This window comes from Somniosus microcephalus, chromosome 14 (genome assembly GCF_052327205.1).
Source record: "Somniosus microcephalus isolate GS21.2 chromosome 14, FLI_Smic_1.0, whole genome shotgun sequence".
NCBI lineage: Eukaryota > Metazoa > Chordata > Chondrichthyes > Squaliformes > Somniosidae > Somniosus > Somniosus microcephalus.
Window position 1 is genome coordinate 53,448,830 of NC_141000.1, and position 17,228 is coordinate 53,466,057.

A 17,228-nucleotide genomic window follows, 5' to 3' on the forward strand; every position below is an offset into this window, starting at 1 on the left:
TCCCACCTGGGAGTTAAAATTGAGCCCGTCGACTTGGCTTTGCTATTTTTAAAAATCTTTGTTGATTTTTCACTGTTTCACAAAAACAATTAAATATTATAACAGTAATAATCTTTTCACATTTCTGCTATCAATTTAATCACTGTAGGCCTGCGAGCTGTACATATCCAAAAGCAAAGCCCTCTCCCGTAAATAGCAGTTTCGACAAGATGAGGCTGTTTAGTAAAAGTCATGACAGATGTCAATTGGGTAGGCAGCTTGATAATACAAATGGTCGAACGCCTGCCTCCAAACCAGATGGTCACAGGCTTGAGTCTCAGACCTCCTGTCACTTGAATCCACCTGGCACTACTGGAGTGAGTTTTGTTCAACTCTTACCCAAACCGCCCCACCCCCACCACTCAACCCACCCACTATAGGGGCATGCTCTCGGCAGAGCGAAAAAACTAGTCGTGTCATCTCCTGACAGCTAATCATAGATTGGTATTGAAGGTTGGGATGGTGAAGTCCACTGCTGCCTTAGCTAAAGGAATTTCTTTGATATAAAAGGGATAAAAGGGAAATCAGGGATTTTTTTTTTTAATGTGTATTTTCTTAAATGAAAGACAAAAATACATTGCGATATTAAAGATCAAGTGACAAATTCAGGTACAAAATCAATAAATTGTAACGCACTGTAATCCTTTAAGCAAACAACTGGTTTCTTATCATTCTTTTCCATGCTAATTCTTTCAAAGGGAATAAAAAAAAGTATATTCTGTCACAGAACTAATTTATTGAGAAAAGTTTTATTTTTTTATTTTCACAAAAATAGGACAGTTCCAAATAATGCAAATAAATTAGAATTATTGAGTACATTTTTGGTGACACCCCCTGTATTGGGCCCGATTCATGGTGTGCTGACCTCCACAACCAATTCCCTGTTCCACATCCCCATCGATCAGACTCTACATTTACCCTTCTAGTATTCACACCACCTGGACTATATGGGGCTGGTTTTGTGTTCAACTGCGTTGAGTGTCCAGGCCCAGAATGGAAGGCTGAGGAATCGGAAAATAGAGTGAGCTGGCTGGCCTTTCTGGCTGGCCTCACTTTGTATGTTAGAGTACTTTTGCACATTTCATGCTATGGCCTCTTTAAGGTTTCAGAATGTGTAAAAAAAATGTTTAATGAATACCTGGTACAATTTTGCAGCTTAATGCAGGATTGAGTGTACTGCTTCCAAAGTCCAATTTGAATGAGCGCAAGGAATGCTTCATGTACATTGGAGCTCTTAAATAGGAGCAGGCTTTAAATTTTGTTATAATGTTTACAGTACATTTGAGTACTGTGATGTTTTATTACAGATTTCTTTTCAATATTTCAGAAAGCTTTATGTATTTTTGGAATAAATTTTTCGGGGACAATTTATATTTGCTTAATGTTTGTTTTTAATCATCCCAATAAAAGTAAATTATTGTCCAATAAATCACTGCAAAGCAGAGTGTGAGTGAAGCACTTACAAAGCATCAGCAGAGCTGGAGCAGGTTAAACAAAAAAGAAAGCGTATGAATGAGAATTCTTCCATAACCAACTTTCACAGACCATAGGAAGGCACAAGGTATCTAGGTGCAAGCCATAGAGATCTGTGGCAGGTGACAACTGAAGATAAAGTTAGTTTGGATACGTCCCAAATACAGTATTTCATGATTGAAATGGAATAAGGTAAAATAAGGTATGCTGGGTAGAACCTGAACTGCACTGGCCATACCTGCTAATATGCTACCAACCGTATCTTCAAGCCTTGGCACACCTATCTGCCAGTAACTGAGGACAACTGCCTCCGCAGGCTCTGGGTCATCAGGAAGCCAAATGCAGAGCTTCAAGGACACCTGGAACTAAACTTCAACCTAAGCATAATAGTGCCTGTGGCAGTCCTGCTCACCACCACCCCCAAACTTTCTATTCCAGGTCATTACAAGCTAGTACTGCTGTATCAGCCTATGTGTTAGCCACACATTTGCAAAACAAATAAATTCCCAACGCTTTCCTGGAGCAACAGGAGCATGACATTGTAGTGTATGTGCCTTTAAGAGCCCCAGGTGTGCTGTAATGCCGGTAATGGCCACTCGGCCTATATGAGCCTGTATATTGTGTATATTCGTTAGAACCCCCCCCAGACTTTGCTTAGTAAACACCTATGAACCAACTCCTGTCTTCAGTGTCTTTATCAACACACGGACACTACAGTGGCGACGAAGTGGAAACGGACTTACCTGCAATTCAAGGACATCGATTCCTCGGGCGTCCAGAAGACTCAAGAAGTGAGAGAAGCTGTGGTTTCACCAGCTGGCCAACCTGGTGGCAGGTACTGCGCTAATCCTTCCTGGGCGTCAGGCTGGGGCTCCAGCGGCTGGCTCTAAAGCTGAGACAGGCAGCGAAATCGGAGGCAAGCAATAACGGACTGGGAGGGAGCACTCGGGAGACGGCCGGCGCGGCAAGCAGGTCAGCGTTCAGACCTGCAGAGAAAGTCCAGCGGGAACGAGTCTCCAACTGTAAACAAATAAAATTTAAAAAAAAAAAAACAAAGAACGGAAACCGCGGGAAACAGCGTTGTCATCGGCAGCAGCGGCGGGAAGCGCCATATCTTTGCTACTGAAAAGAAAGAAAAGCGCGGGAAGCGCCATATCTTTTCTGAAATGCCTAAGTCTGGCAATATTGATGCTTTTGATAGCGAAATAGAGGATTGGACCATATACGTGGAAAGAGTAGAGGTATATTGCACTGCAAATGGAATAGAAGATGAAAAAAAAGCTTCCGTACTGCTGAACCTAATGGGCGCAAAGGCATACGGGCTGTTACAAAATTTAATCACTCCAGCCAAACCAAAGGACAAGAATTTTAAAGAAATTGTTGATACCCTGCAGGAGCACTTAAACCCAACACCGCTGCTGATAGCAGAACAATTCAAATTCTTCAAGAGAAATCAACACAAGAATGAAAGTAACGCTGATTACCTAACCGAATTAAGTATGCTATCAAAGTACTGCCAATTCGGGGCAGGACTAGCAGATTATCTTCCAGACAAATTCATTTGCGGTCTCTTAAGTGAAGGAACACAAAAAAGGCTGCTTTCTGAAAAAGATTTAACATTGGACAAAGCTTTCAGTATGGCTGTATCATACGAAGCAGCAGCAAGAGGAGCTGGAGAGATACAACAAAAGACACAGGACTTCGGCACCCATGAAATGACACAGGGTTTCGAAAGATGTTATCGCTGCGGCAGATCCACCCATAACCAGAAGGACTGCTGGTTCAAGGACAAAGCATGCAGGCAATGCGGAAAGATTGGACACATTGCACGGGTATGCCGATCTGGACAAAATAAATCCACAGACAGAAAAAAAAAATCAATAAAGGAAAGTACAGGAAGGTACAAATGATGACGAACAATAGCTCCGAAGACCAGAAGAGCGATAGCGACTCCGAAAACAAGAGACTAAGCTGTCTCAAATTACATAATGTACTTGCCAAAGATGATTACCAAACCATTTGGGTTACCCTCATGATAGCAGGGTCCCCTGTTAAAATGGAGCTAGATCAGGATCAGCTCTAACCGTAATAAATCGACGGGATTACGAGAGGCTATTTTCGCATATACCTCTAAAAGACACATCCATTATCTTAAAAACATATACGGGGCAGAAAGTATACCCCAAAGGAAAAATAAGGGTGCCTGTTGTATACAACGGCAAAGAAATACAAAAGTTGTATTTATACATTCTACAAGATGGTGGTCCACCGTTGTTGGGACGTGAATGGATCAGAAAGATACGTTTAGACTGGCACTCCATTCAGGCACTGACGGTGACCAGTAAGAAAATAAACAATGATGACATCATACCTGAACGATTAAAAGACATCTTGGCCCATGCCAAAGAAGTGTTTCAAGAGAAACTAGGAACCTTGAAAGGCACACCGCCTCAATAAAAGTGGAAGATGCAGCAATTCCCAAATGTTTTAAGGCAAGACCGGTGCCATATGCAATTCGTCCAGCAGTCGAGGCAGAGCTGGAGAATTTGGAAAAGGCAGGCGTATTATCCAAAATAGATTGGAGCGAGTGGGCAACACCCATCGTTCCAGTCATGAAAAAAGCATTGAATAATGATAAATCTGAAGAACAGAGAAAAATTCGCATCTGTGGAGACTTCAAGGTGACTGTAAACCCGGTCCTTCACACAGTACAGTATCCTCTTCCGATGATAGAAGATATTTTCGCCTCACTATCCGGAGGGAAACGTTTCACCAAAATTGACTTGGCACAGGCATATCTACAGATGGAGGTTGAGGAGGCCTCTAAAAAGTAACTCACGATAAACACACACAAAGGCCTGTACCAGTACAATCAACTGGTTTTTGGAGTAGCATCAGCTCCAGCTATCTGGCAAAGAGCTATGGAGCAAGTCCTGCAAGGGATTCCAGGGACTCAATGCTACCTAGACGACATCCTTGTAACAGGAGAAAACGACAACGAGCACCTTGCCAATGTGGAGCAGGTACTCACTAGGCTGAAAGAACGGGGCCTACGAGCAAATCGCCCCAAGTGCAAATTTTTCCAAAATCAGATATTATATTGTGGCCACATAATTAATAAGGAAGGGTTGCATAAGTCACCTGAAAAAATTGAAGCGGTCATAAAAGCCCCAGCACCTGAAAATGTTTCACAATTAAGGTCGTTCCTGGGATTAATAAATTACTATCATAAATTTTTACCGAACTTATCAACTCTTCTACACCCTCTTAATGAACTTCTACAAACAGGAGTGATTTGGAAATGGAACGAAGACTGTAAACGTGCCTTCCATAAATGCAAGGACTTAATCACATCCGAAGAAGTTTTGGCTCATTACAACCCATCACTACCAATCAGACTGGTGTGCGATGCATCCCCTTACGGCATAGGAGCAGTATTATCCCATAAATTCCCTGATGGCTCAGAACGGCCGATAGCTTTTGCGTCACGCTCATTAAACTCAGCTGAGCATAACTATGCCCAAATCGACAGGGAAGCACTCAGCCTGGTATGGGGAGTGAAGAAATTCAACCATTACCTACACGGACAAAAATTTACCTTGTTGACTGACCATCAACCCCTCATCTCCATATTCAACCCTAAAAAGGGTGTTTCCATTATGACAGCGCAAAGGCTACAGAGGTGGTCCCTTTTTCTAGGGGCACACCAATACAACATAGAATACAAAGGATCAAAACAGCATGGGAATGCTGACCGTTTATCGCACCTGCCGTTGCCAACGGTAGAAGAGGCACCTACAGTAGACCCAGTAGAGATGTTCCACTCTACCATAGTGGAATGTCTACCAGTAACAAATTCTGCCATTGAAAGGGAGACGAGAAATGACCCGACTCTCTCACAGGTCTACGATTTAACAGTGAAGGGATGGCCAGCACATGGCGAACCACTGTTGCCAGCATTCTCACAAAGAAGAGAACAGCTGTCAGTGTGCCGAGGAACCTTGATGTGTGGATCCAGAGTGGTGATTCCACCCAAACTCCAGGATAAAGTGCTAAAGGAGCTTCATGAGGGGCATCTGGGTGGAGTGAAAATGATGAACCTAGCCAGGGCGTTTGTATGGTGGCCAGGTATCGATGGAGACATCGAAGAAATGACCAAGAGCTGCCTAGGATGCCAGAAGGTCCAAAACGCTCCACCACAAGCCCCTCTACATCCATGGGAGTGGCCCTCATCTCCCTGGCAAAGGGTGCACATCGACTTTGCTGGTCCATTTATGGACTCAATGTTCTTAATCGCAGTTGATGCACACTCCAAGTGGCCGGAGGTAATAAAGATGTCCTCCACCACCACGGAAAAAACCATCACAGTATTAAGGAACATATTTGCCAGGAAAGGGCTGCCGGAACAGATATGTTCTGATAATGGACCGCAATTTGTGTCCGAAGAATTCAGAAAGTTCTTAAAAAACAATGGGGTTAAGCACTACACATCCGCCCCATACCATCCCGCCACCAATGGATTGGCTGAAAGGTTTGTCCAGACCTTCAAGAAGGCCATAAAGGCCATGGGTAATGAAGACATAAAACTTCAGCACAAGGTGGATAACTTCTTATTCGCATACAGGAATGCAACACATATGGTTACCAACCAAACTCCCGCCATGATGTTCTTCAATAGAAAACTAAGATGCCGGCTGGATTTGGTCAAGGTGAACATCAGAAGGGATGTGGAGAACCGGCAGTTTGAAGGCATGAATGAAAGGCCAACTAGAACCTTCCAGATAGGTCAACAAGTTTTGGCCCGGGACTACCGTACCGAGAAATGGCAGCCTGGGACTATCTGCACACGACTAGGACCACTGATGTATACCGTGGACATCGGAGAAACCATAATAAGGCGCCATGCTGACCAAATCATAAAGTCATCCGAAAAGGGACAACCTACACCACAACTCTATACGTCTAACGATGAAGTAGAGATACCCACATCTACCTCCGATCCGGTGATACTGGAACCCGATGAACCCGACACTGGCATTCAAGCCGAATCAGCCTTGCCAAAAGAACCTACTACACCACCAGAAACTACTACACCCCCGAGGCGTTATCCGGACCGAGTCAGGAAGCCTCCTGAGAGACTGACTTATAATTAATTAACTACAGCAATGTGTATATTATTTTTCTTATAACATGTAATTAATAATTACTTAAAATATGATGTACTGGTTAGCTAAAAGGGGAGGAATTGTAGTGTATGTGCCTTTAAGAGCCCCAGGTGTGCTGTAATGCCGGTAATGGCCACTCGGCCTACATAAGCCTGTATATTGTGTATATCCGCTAGAACCCCCCCCAGACTTTGCTTAGTAAACACCTATGAACCAACTCCTGTCTTCAGTATCTTTATCAACACACGGACACTACAGACATGGTTGTCCAATTTCACAGCAATGGTGTATTTGAGAAAGTTCAGGAGGTCATTGATTCTGGTCACGTGACTATTCAGCCAGCAGATTCCTGCTCCTCCTAAGTCATTACTTTCTCTTTCCCATCTCTACACTGTGACTGACTCATTACTATTTCTTTAAGCTCACTAAGGTCATCCTCCAGAAGGTGTGTAGCTGTACTAGTGTTTGTAAATACTAATAGAGGGACACAGGATGCTGTGTAGTGCTGTCATGTTCTGGGTTGCTGGCAGCACTGGTAGGTTGTTCTCCCAATCCTAATGGCAAAAATTATGGGGTAAAAATTGGATAGCACCCCCTTTGGGGGGGCTACCTTCACCGGGGCATTAATTTTAGCACCTCAAAAAAGTTAGCAACCCCGCAGCCGATTTTCCCAGCAGCGCACCGAGGGGTGGAGGGGCGCTACTGGAAGTGCCCTGCGTCCCTCTTGGGGTGCTGCGAGCCAATATCGCGGCGATACGTGTCGCAGTGCCGTGCTCTGCGGCACCTTGCACCGCAGTACTGCAGGCCTTCCTCCCCTTCTTAAAGGGGAGGGGCCTGGCTTAGCACATCCCGGCACCCAGCTGGGCCACCAGGGATCGGGAGTGCCGGCAAATGAGCCCGGCACTCAATAGAAGTACCGGGCTCACAGAGAGCAGCCAGCATCCCACAGGGGGGCTTCACGGGGGCCAGGGACAGCAACGGGGGCAGGTGCTGGCAGGCAGCCAGCAACAAAAATGGCCGCCCGCCACCTCCCCTTTAACTAGAGCTGCCCCGGCTGCAGATAGGCCCCCCTGACCCCGGCGGACATAGCATCTGGCGGTAAGTCAGGGGGGCGCCACCCAATATTGCAGCTGGGGTGCGAGCGGGGCGCTGCGCATGATGATGACGTCATCACCGGTGGCGCAGTGCCGTGCAGCGCAACGGTTAGTGCCGCCGCTAACCTCCTGCTGAATTTCGCTCAAGGCGTTAGCGGCGCCGCGCCCAGGCGCTAGTTGATTTGCACCCCATTAGCGCCCTCTTAGGGTGCTAACGGGAGGCGCAAATCAACCAAATTTAGCCCCCATATACCTTTTAAAAAGGGCTTACATCACAATATATTGATGTTGTGTGTTGTGAGGCCGTGAATGCGAAGGGAGCAAGACACGTGGGGGGCTAAATTCGGTTGATTTGCGCCTCCCGTTAGCGCCCTAAGAGGGCAAATCAACTTGCGCCTGGGTGCTGCGCCACTAACGCCTCCCACAAAATTAACCGTTAGCACCGTGCGGTGCTGCGCCACCGCCGATGACATCACCACTGTGCGCAGCATCCCGCTCATGCCCTGGCTGCAATATTGGCTGGCGCCCCCGACTTACCGCCGGATGCTACGTCCGCCGGGGTCAGGGGGGCCTACCTGCGGCCGGGGCGGCGCTAGTTAAAGGGGAGGTGGCGGGTGGCCAATTTTGTTGTTGGCTGCCTGCCAGCACCTGTCCCTGTTGCTGTCCCCAGCCCCCGTGAAGCCCCCCCCCCCGCGGGGTGCCAGCTGCTGTCCGTCAGCTACCCAATTTTTACCCCATGGTACTAGTCCTGAGCTTGGAGCAGGCAAGCAGCTTCACCTTCTCTTATGCTCTACATGCTCTTATATTCAAGGATGGCCAGGGGAACCTCCTTCAAGGGAGTCAATGATTTATGACTCCTGAGGTTTTCTCTATATTGTGTCTGTTGCCATGTGTTGTGTGCCATCTTGTCATGCCAACAGAGAAGTATTCTTGAGATGTTGCTAGTTTCCCAGCCTGCAGCTCTTCCTGGTGTCAGAAGGGACCTTACATTATGCAGCTAGGCTGTGTTATGACAATTTGATGTATAATGACATCAGTGTGCTAACATTTTCAACTATAAGTTCCAGTTTTATTTTGTGCACTGCTGAAGTATGGGTTTGCATGAGATGCTATTAAAAAACTGTAGGTTTGTGTGCAGGCTTGGCTGACAGGAACGGGTTGACAGGCAACACTTTGTGATCTGCAATCATGGGACATCTACCTGGTGCATGGTACTGTTGGGTAGTCTTGCTAAGTTTCTTAAAGCATGCCATTCTCTCTTGCATCTGTCCCTGGGTCCTGAAGGTTTTGTACACCACACTGAAGCTGCAAAGCATCATACACTATTATCTCGGCTCCAGACCTCATTACAGCCTTGGTCCAAACATGGACAAAAGAGATGAATTCCGGAGGTGAGATGAGAGTGACAGCCCTTATAAAATCACAGAATCGTAGAATGGTTACAATACGGAAGAAGGCCATTCGGCCTGTCGAGCCTGTGCCGGCTCACTGCAAGAGCACCTCAGCTAGTCCCACTCCCCCGCCCTTTCCCCGTAGCCCTGCAAATTTCTTTCCTTCAGGTACTTATCTAACTCTCTTTTGAAAGCCGTGATTGAGTCTGCCTCCACTACCCTTTCAAGCAGTGCATTCCAGATCATAACCACTCGCTGTGTAAAAATGTTTTTCCTCATGTCGCCTTTGGTTCTTTTGCCAATCACCTTAAATCTGTGTCCTCTGGTTCTCGACCCTTCTGCCAATGGGAACAGTTTCTCTCTATCTATTCTGTCCAGGCTCCTCATGATTTTGAACACCTCTATCAAATTTCCTCTCACTCTTCTGTGCTCTGAGGAGAACAACCCCAGCTTCTCTAGTCTATCCACGTAACTGAAGTCCCTCATCCCTGGAATCATTCTTGTAAATCTTTTCTGCACCCTCGCTAAGGCCTTCACATCCTTCCTAAAGTGCAGCACGCAGAATTGGACACTATACTCCAGTTGAGGCCGAACCAGTGTATTACACAGGTTCATCATCATTTCCACGCTTTTGTACTCTATACCCCTATACATGAAGCCCACAATCCCGTAAGATTTTTTTTACTGCTTTCTCAACCTACCCTGCCACCTTCAACAATTTGTGCACATATACCCCTGGATTTCTCTGTTCATGCACCACCTTTAGGATTGTACCCTTAGTTTATATTTCCTCTCCTCATTCTTTCTACCAAAATGTATCACTTTGCACTTTTCTGCATTAAATTTCATCTGCCACGTGTCCGCCCATTCCACCAGCCTGTCTATGTCCTCTTGAAGTCTATCACTATCCTCCTCACTATTCACTATACTTCCAAGTTTTGTGTCATCTGCCAATTTAGAAATTGTGCCCTGTACACCCACATCCAAGTCATTAATATATATCAAGAAAAGCAGCAGTCTTAGAACCGACCCCTGGAGAACACCTCTGTATACCTTCCTCCAGTCCAAAAAACACCACTACTCTCTATTTCCTGTCACTTAGCCAATTTCGTATCACTGTCCCTTTTATTCCATGGGCTTCAACTTTGCTGGCAAGCCTGTTATGTGGCACATTGTTGAACGTCTTTTGGAAATCCATGTGCACCACGTCAACCGCATTGCTCTCATTAATCCTCTCTGTTACCTCATCAAAAAACTCGATCAAGTTGGTTAAGCACGATTTGCCTTTAACAAATCCATGCTGGCTTTCCTTAATTAATCCGCACTTGTCCAAGTGACTGTTAATTTTGTCCCTGATTATTGTTTCTAAGAGCTTCCCCCCTACCAAGGTTAAACTGACTGGCCTGTAGTTGCTGGGTTTATCTTGACACCCTTTTTTGAACAAGGCAGCTTTTGACTAAGTGTGGCATCAAGGAGCCTGAGTAAAATTGAAGTCAATGGGAATCAGGGGAAAAACTCTCCACTGGCTGGAGTCATACCTAACACAAAGGAACATGGTGGTGGTTGTTGGAAGCCAATCATCTCAATCCCAGGACATCGCTGCAGGAGTTCCTCAGGGCTGTGTCTGAGACCCAACCATTTCAGCTGCTTCATCATTGTAATGATTGTCATTCTATAGTGGACACTAGGTGGAGCCGTAGAGCTGTGTAGAGGTATATATATATAAGACTACACTACCCAGCTGTATGTATATTAAGACTACATTACCCATGAGGCACTAGGCTACCCACAAGGCAGCAGTCAAGATGGATGCCTCTACAGATACTGTACCTAGTCCACATGTGCTCAATAAAAGTGTCTAGCAAAAGCTAGCTGTGTTCATAATAAGAATGTCTATTTATTAATGAACATAAGATGGTACCAGGATGGTGAAGATCTGCTGAAAATTGTGAAAAGCGACATGGAGAATTTGAAGCCACCAGAGCGTTTGAAACTCACAGGAAATATCGACTACAATTGGCAGACTCTTAAACAACAATTCGAACTCTACATTGCAGCCATCGGATTCGGTACGAAGCCAGACGCAAGGAAGATAGCATTGCTGCTTATGGTTGCAGGCCCACAGGCGATAGAGGTATTTAATACATTTGTATTTAATCCAGAGGAGAACAGAGAAAAATTAGAAGATGTGCTAAAAAAATTTGATGCACATTGCTCTCCCAAAAAGAATGAGACCTATGAAAGATACATGTTCTGTTCAAGGACACAGCAGCAAAATGAGACTTTTGATAGCTTTATAACTGATCTGAAACTGAAAGCACAGACATGTAATTTCTCTGAGCTGAAATCATCCATGATTCGTGACCAGATTGTGTTTGGTATTCATGATAAAAAAGTCAGGGAACGTCTGTTGAGAGAAACCGAACTAAATTTGGAAAATGCAGTGAAAATATGCCAAGCCAGCGAGCTAGCTCGAAAGCACGCGAAGACTTTCAGTGAAATCAATAATGATGCGATTGTAATGAGTGATAATGCTGCTGTCGGTGCTGTGTCCTACAAGGGGAAGAAACGTGGGCAGAACAGAAATGAAAAGCAATCGGAGGATGAAATTTTTAATTGTAAACGCTGTGGTTACAAACACCAGTTAAGACAATGCCCAGCGTTTGGGAAAATGTGCACAAAGTGTAATGGAAATAATCACTTTGCCAAACAATGCTTTTCAAAAGTACAAACTAAGAAAGGGCAATGAGTTAATGTAATTGAGGACACTGATTTAAGTGAGACATTTTTTGTAGGAATGGTGTCATGTGACAATATCAAAAAGGATACAGAAAATGTGCAGCCCTCAGAAATGGACAATGCTGAACATAAAGTTAATGCAGTAAAAGAGGACAAATGGATGATCCCACTGCAGGTAAATGGAGCATTAGTTACCTTGAAACTAGACACTGGGGCAAAAGCAAACTTAATCAGTATGAGTGACATTAACAATATGAAAGAAAAGCCCAAAATACAGAAAAAGTCAGTACTACTGAAGGACTATAATGGACAGAAAATAGATAGCTTAGGTGTATGCAGACTTAAAGTGACAGTCAAAGACAAAGTGCATCATCTCATGTTTTCTGTTGTGGCTGAAAGACTTGATTCACTACTGGGTGACAAAGCTTGTGAGGACTTAGAACTGGTCAAGAGAGTCTACCGTATAAACTGTGCCATAAGCAGACCAGATGACTCGGTGGATTCTGTAGTGAATAATTTCCAGGATGTGTTCAAAGGATTTGGAGTTCTACCATTCACTTACAAGATCCAGCTAAAGGAGGATGCTCAGCCAGTGGTACATGCTCCATGAAGAGTTCCAGCACCCCTGCGTGACCGGCTCAAGTATGAACTGGACAGAATGACCACACTAGGAGTCATCAGGAAAGTCGAAGAGCCAACAGACTGGGTTAACTCCATGGTATGTGTAAAGAAAAAGAACAATGATCTAAGAATATGCATGGATCCAAAGGACTTAAATGCAAACATAAAATGTGAACACTACCAGATTCCCAAGCGAGAAGAAATCACCAGTGAAATGTCAGGTGCCAGATACTTTACAAAGCTCGATGCCTCACAAGGATTTTGGCAACTAAAACTGGATGAAGAGAGCACCAAATACTATACCTTCAACACACCATTGTTTCCTCAGAATGCCTTTCGGGATAATATCTGCATCTGAAATCTTTCATAGAGCGATGGAACATATAATTGAAGGTCTGGAAGGAGTTCGGGTCTATGTTGATGACATCATCATCTGGGGCTCCACACTGAAAGAACACAATGAGAGACTGACTAAAGTGCTACAGAGCATACGCCGGAATGGACTGAAGCTCAACAAAGCCAAGTGTCAGTTTGGCGTCCAGGAAGTCACTTTCCTAGGAGATAATCTATCTGGTAAAGGAATAGAGCCAGATATGGAAAAAGTAAACGCCATACTCAAAATGCCCCGACCCACTGACAAAAAAGGAGTGCTACGCATCATGGGGATGATAAACTTCATTGGAAAGTTCATTCCTAACTTGTCAGCCAAGACAGCCTGTCTGCGAGACCTGCTACATAAAACAAATTAGTTCGCATGGACAGAAAGACATGAACAAGAGCGGATAAACCTCAAAACAGTGCTGACAACCACACCTGTACTCACCTTCTTTGACCCAACAAAAAGAATCAAAGTGTCAACGGATGCATCAAAAGATGGCCTAGGTGCGGTCTTGCTACAAGCAGAGGGTGAAGATTGGAAGCCTGTTGCCTATGCCTCCAGGTCTATGACTGATACTGAGTGTCGATACGCCCAGATTGAAAAGGAATGTCTAGGCTTGGTAGTTGGACTAGAAAAGTTTCATGGCTACATATATGGACTTCCCACCTTCACAGTTGAGACAGACCACAGCCCTCTGGTTGCCATCATAAAAAAGAACCTGAATGAGATGTCTCCAAGGATTCAACGACTCATGATGAAGCTGCAAAGATATGACTTTGAACTGATCTACGCACCAGGCAAATACATAGGCCTAGAAATTGGGTTGGTAGCGCCGGCGCTGAGCGCCTAAAGAGACCTAGAATTGGGGCGAAGCCCTATGTTGGGGCAGACGCTATGAAGATAGCGACAACTCAGATATTGACTATACATTTAGCGCCTGCGTTAAGTGTTTGCGCGTGCCCGCGAGCGCAAGCAGTTCATGACGTCATTTCAGTGTGCAATGCCTTCTAGGATCGCCTGTGCGCATATTGGGTGGCGCCCGGAGCCTTAGCGCCCAGCGCTATTAGTGACAGTTCGAAGGAGGGCTAACAGGCCCTTCTCGGAGTAGGGGGGCGCTATTTAAAGGGGACAGCTTTAGTGCAGAATCTTCTGCCACTTGGCCTGCTCATTGCGATCGTTGCTAGAGAGAGTTGGCGAGCTAATGTGGAGTGGAGTTCTGGGAATTTAGCTTTACAGCACTTGAGTCCTTCAAACCTGTCCGAAGCACTTGCAGCACTACACCTAAAAGCCTTTTGACCAACTGGCATCGGAATGAGAGTTTGTTTGGAGGGCGACGGCCTCATCGCCCAACACTGTGAAGGGGCAGAGAGACAGCGGGAGTGAGGGCCGGGATTGGCCAGAAGGAGGAGGGGCAATGGAGGTCGGCCAATCCGACGGGAAGCTGCGAGGGTCTTTAGGCAGCAGGTGACAAGCCTTGACATGTCGGAGGAGCAGTGTTTGGGAAGGCTCCGATTCTGGAGGGACATTGTTACTTATCTGTGCCAGCTGTTTGGTCAGGATCTGCAGCCGCGTGAACGCTGCAGAACCTCTCTGTCCGTGATGGCTAAACTGACTGATGGCCTCCATTTTTATGCCAACAGATCCTTTCAGTCAGCCATTGGGGACATTGTGACTGTCGCTCAGGTTGCAGTCCACTGTTGCATCCGGCAAGTTACAGAAGCCCTTTATAGGCGAAGGCGTCAAATCATGACCTTCCCTCGGACCCTGCACAAGCAGGCGGAGGGCGCGCAGGGTGTCGCTTCTATTGCGGACTTCCCCATGGTGCAGGGGTCGACTGACAGCACACACGTGGCTTTGAGGGCGCCATGCCATCATCCTTAGGACTTCCGCAACCGCAAGGGGTTGCACTCCCTCAACATGCAGCTGGTCTGTGACCACCGCCAAATCATCATGGCAGTCACCGCGCATTTCCCAGGGTGCAGCCACGATGCCTTTATCCTGCGGTTGACCTCAGTTTGTAACCTTTTTGAGGGGCTGCCTCGAAGACGAGGCTGGCTTACTGGGGACAAGGGTTATCCTCTCTGGCCATGGCTGATGACAACACTCCGTGTAGCCGACACCCCAGCAGAAGAGCTGATCAGCAGCGGCCATCAGGCGACCAGGCACAGTAAACAGCACACTATTGGTGTTGTCAAAAAGCGTTTCCAATGTCTGGAACATTCGGGGGGATCCCTGCAGTACTCGCCGTATCAAGTGGCACACATTGTCGTCGTCTGCTGCATGCTCCACAACTTGGCGAATCGACGCATCCAGCCAATTCCAGCTGTCCCTCAACGACCAGCAGAGCAGGCGGAGGAGGAGGAGGAGGAGGAGGAGGAGGAGGAAGAGCAGGCGGAGGAGGAGGAGGAGGAGGAGGAAGAGCAGGCGGAGGAGGAGGAGGAGTATGAGGAGGAGGAGGAGGAAGAGGAGGAAGAGCAGGCGGAGGAGGAGGAGGAGGAGGAGGAGGAGGAGGAGGAAGAGCAGGCGGAGGAGGAGGAGGAGGAGGAGGAGGAAGATGGAAGGGCTGCTGAAAGTGGAAGGGCCATACATCAGAGGCTCATCTGGATTCGTATCGAGACCCCTGTGGCGGAATGATGAGAGTCTTAACTCATGCGCACTTTGGATGTTTGAGGGCCTCTGAATGCCAGCATTACTGAAACTAGTCACATGCACCATGCCACATTGAAACTTCTGTTTATTGGCACAAAAGTCTTTCATTACAGCTAAACAACGTAATGTCAACAGAAACCATAACTTTTAAAATAACTGTGAACTGTTCGGCAAAGCCGCAAAACTCAACAAACCTTCTGCAAATACAACAACAGGTGAGGGTGTCCTTGAATTTGGACAAACAAACATCTCAGCACCTCCCTCTACAACTGGCCCCTTGAGGGAGAACGACTTCTCTTTCGCGCCCGGCCCCTTCCCTCCCTGCTGCTCCTACGTAATTGGACCCCAGTGGCGGCCTCAAGGCTGGGGGATGCCTGCTGACTGTCTGGAAGTGCAGAAGCCCCTGAGGGATGGCCTGGCCGACCTCTGGGCTTGGAGGGTGCGGACGCAGGATGCTTGATGTGACCATGGCTGGAAGCAGTGTGGCCTGCAGGTGGTGGCAGCTGCAATGCAGGCGTCCCAGCGCTGGCATGTGCAGTGGTCTCCTGCCGAGAGAGGACACCTGCACCATGGTCGGACGACACACTGGCTATCTGAGGGGAGCGGCTCGGCTCATCTGCCACAATCGCATGCTCCACTGATTGCTGGCCTTGTATGGAACTGGAAGGGCCTGGGGTGATCCTAACTGATGCAGAGAGGGTGGCTACAGTGAGAGATCGCGTTGCGTCAATCTGGCTGTGGAGGAGCCCAGCAAGTGACTGCGTGGCAACAGTGAGGACCTGTGTGCCAGGTGCCAGTGCTTCGGAGAAGGCCTGGACAGTTCTTCCCATTGCTTCGGACAAGCCAGGTGCCGACCGCTCCACTGCCTCGGACAAGCCCTGCACAGACCTTTCCAGGGATTGTCCGAAGCCCTGAACAGTCCTTTCCATAGCCGACTCAAAGCCGTGGACAGTCCTCTCCATTGTTGGGCCGAAGCCCTGGATAGTCCTGTCCATTGTTGCCCCGAAGCCCTGGATAGACCTGTCCATTGTTGCCCCGAACACCTGCAGAGTCCTGTCCATTGTTGCCCCAAAGCCCTGGAGAGTCCTCTACATTGTTGCCCCGAAGTCCAACATGCTCTTAGCCAATGAATCTATTGACTCAGGCATCTTCTCCACTGCAGCCATCAGCTCCGTGTGTCTGACCCGGGCCTGTTTGCTCATCTCAGCCAGGCGACGCACCTCATCTGCACTCTGTGCAGCAGTCATCACGACCTGCCTTGCCCTCCGGGGAGACGGTGGCCGAACTTGCCTGTCCTCCGTGCGTTGCTGCATGCCGCTTGGTCCGGCAACTGGTTCATCCTCAGAGCCCCCCACCCTCCCCTCCAGGGGACTACTATCCCCAGTCTATAGATGTGTCAGCTCCCCGGATTCTGCAATGGCTGGTCCGGATTCCTCCTGGTCCTCGCCTCCGGTGGCACTGGCACTGGCAGCTTCAGTACATTGAGCCCGAGTTGGTGCTGCTTCATCTGAAAGTGGGAGGTGGAAGAGTGGCTTTAGCAAAAGGACAGGTTTGCTGAAAGGCATGCCAGATTGCGGCAAGGCTCTGACATGGCTGCACACTGAGGATGCATGCTGGCGGGGGGACCAAGTGGAAGGCAACAGGTGAAAAAGGTGAGAGTCTTATCCTCGCTGTCGGT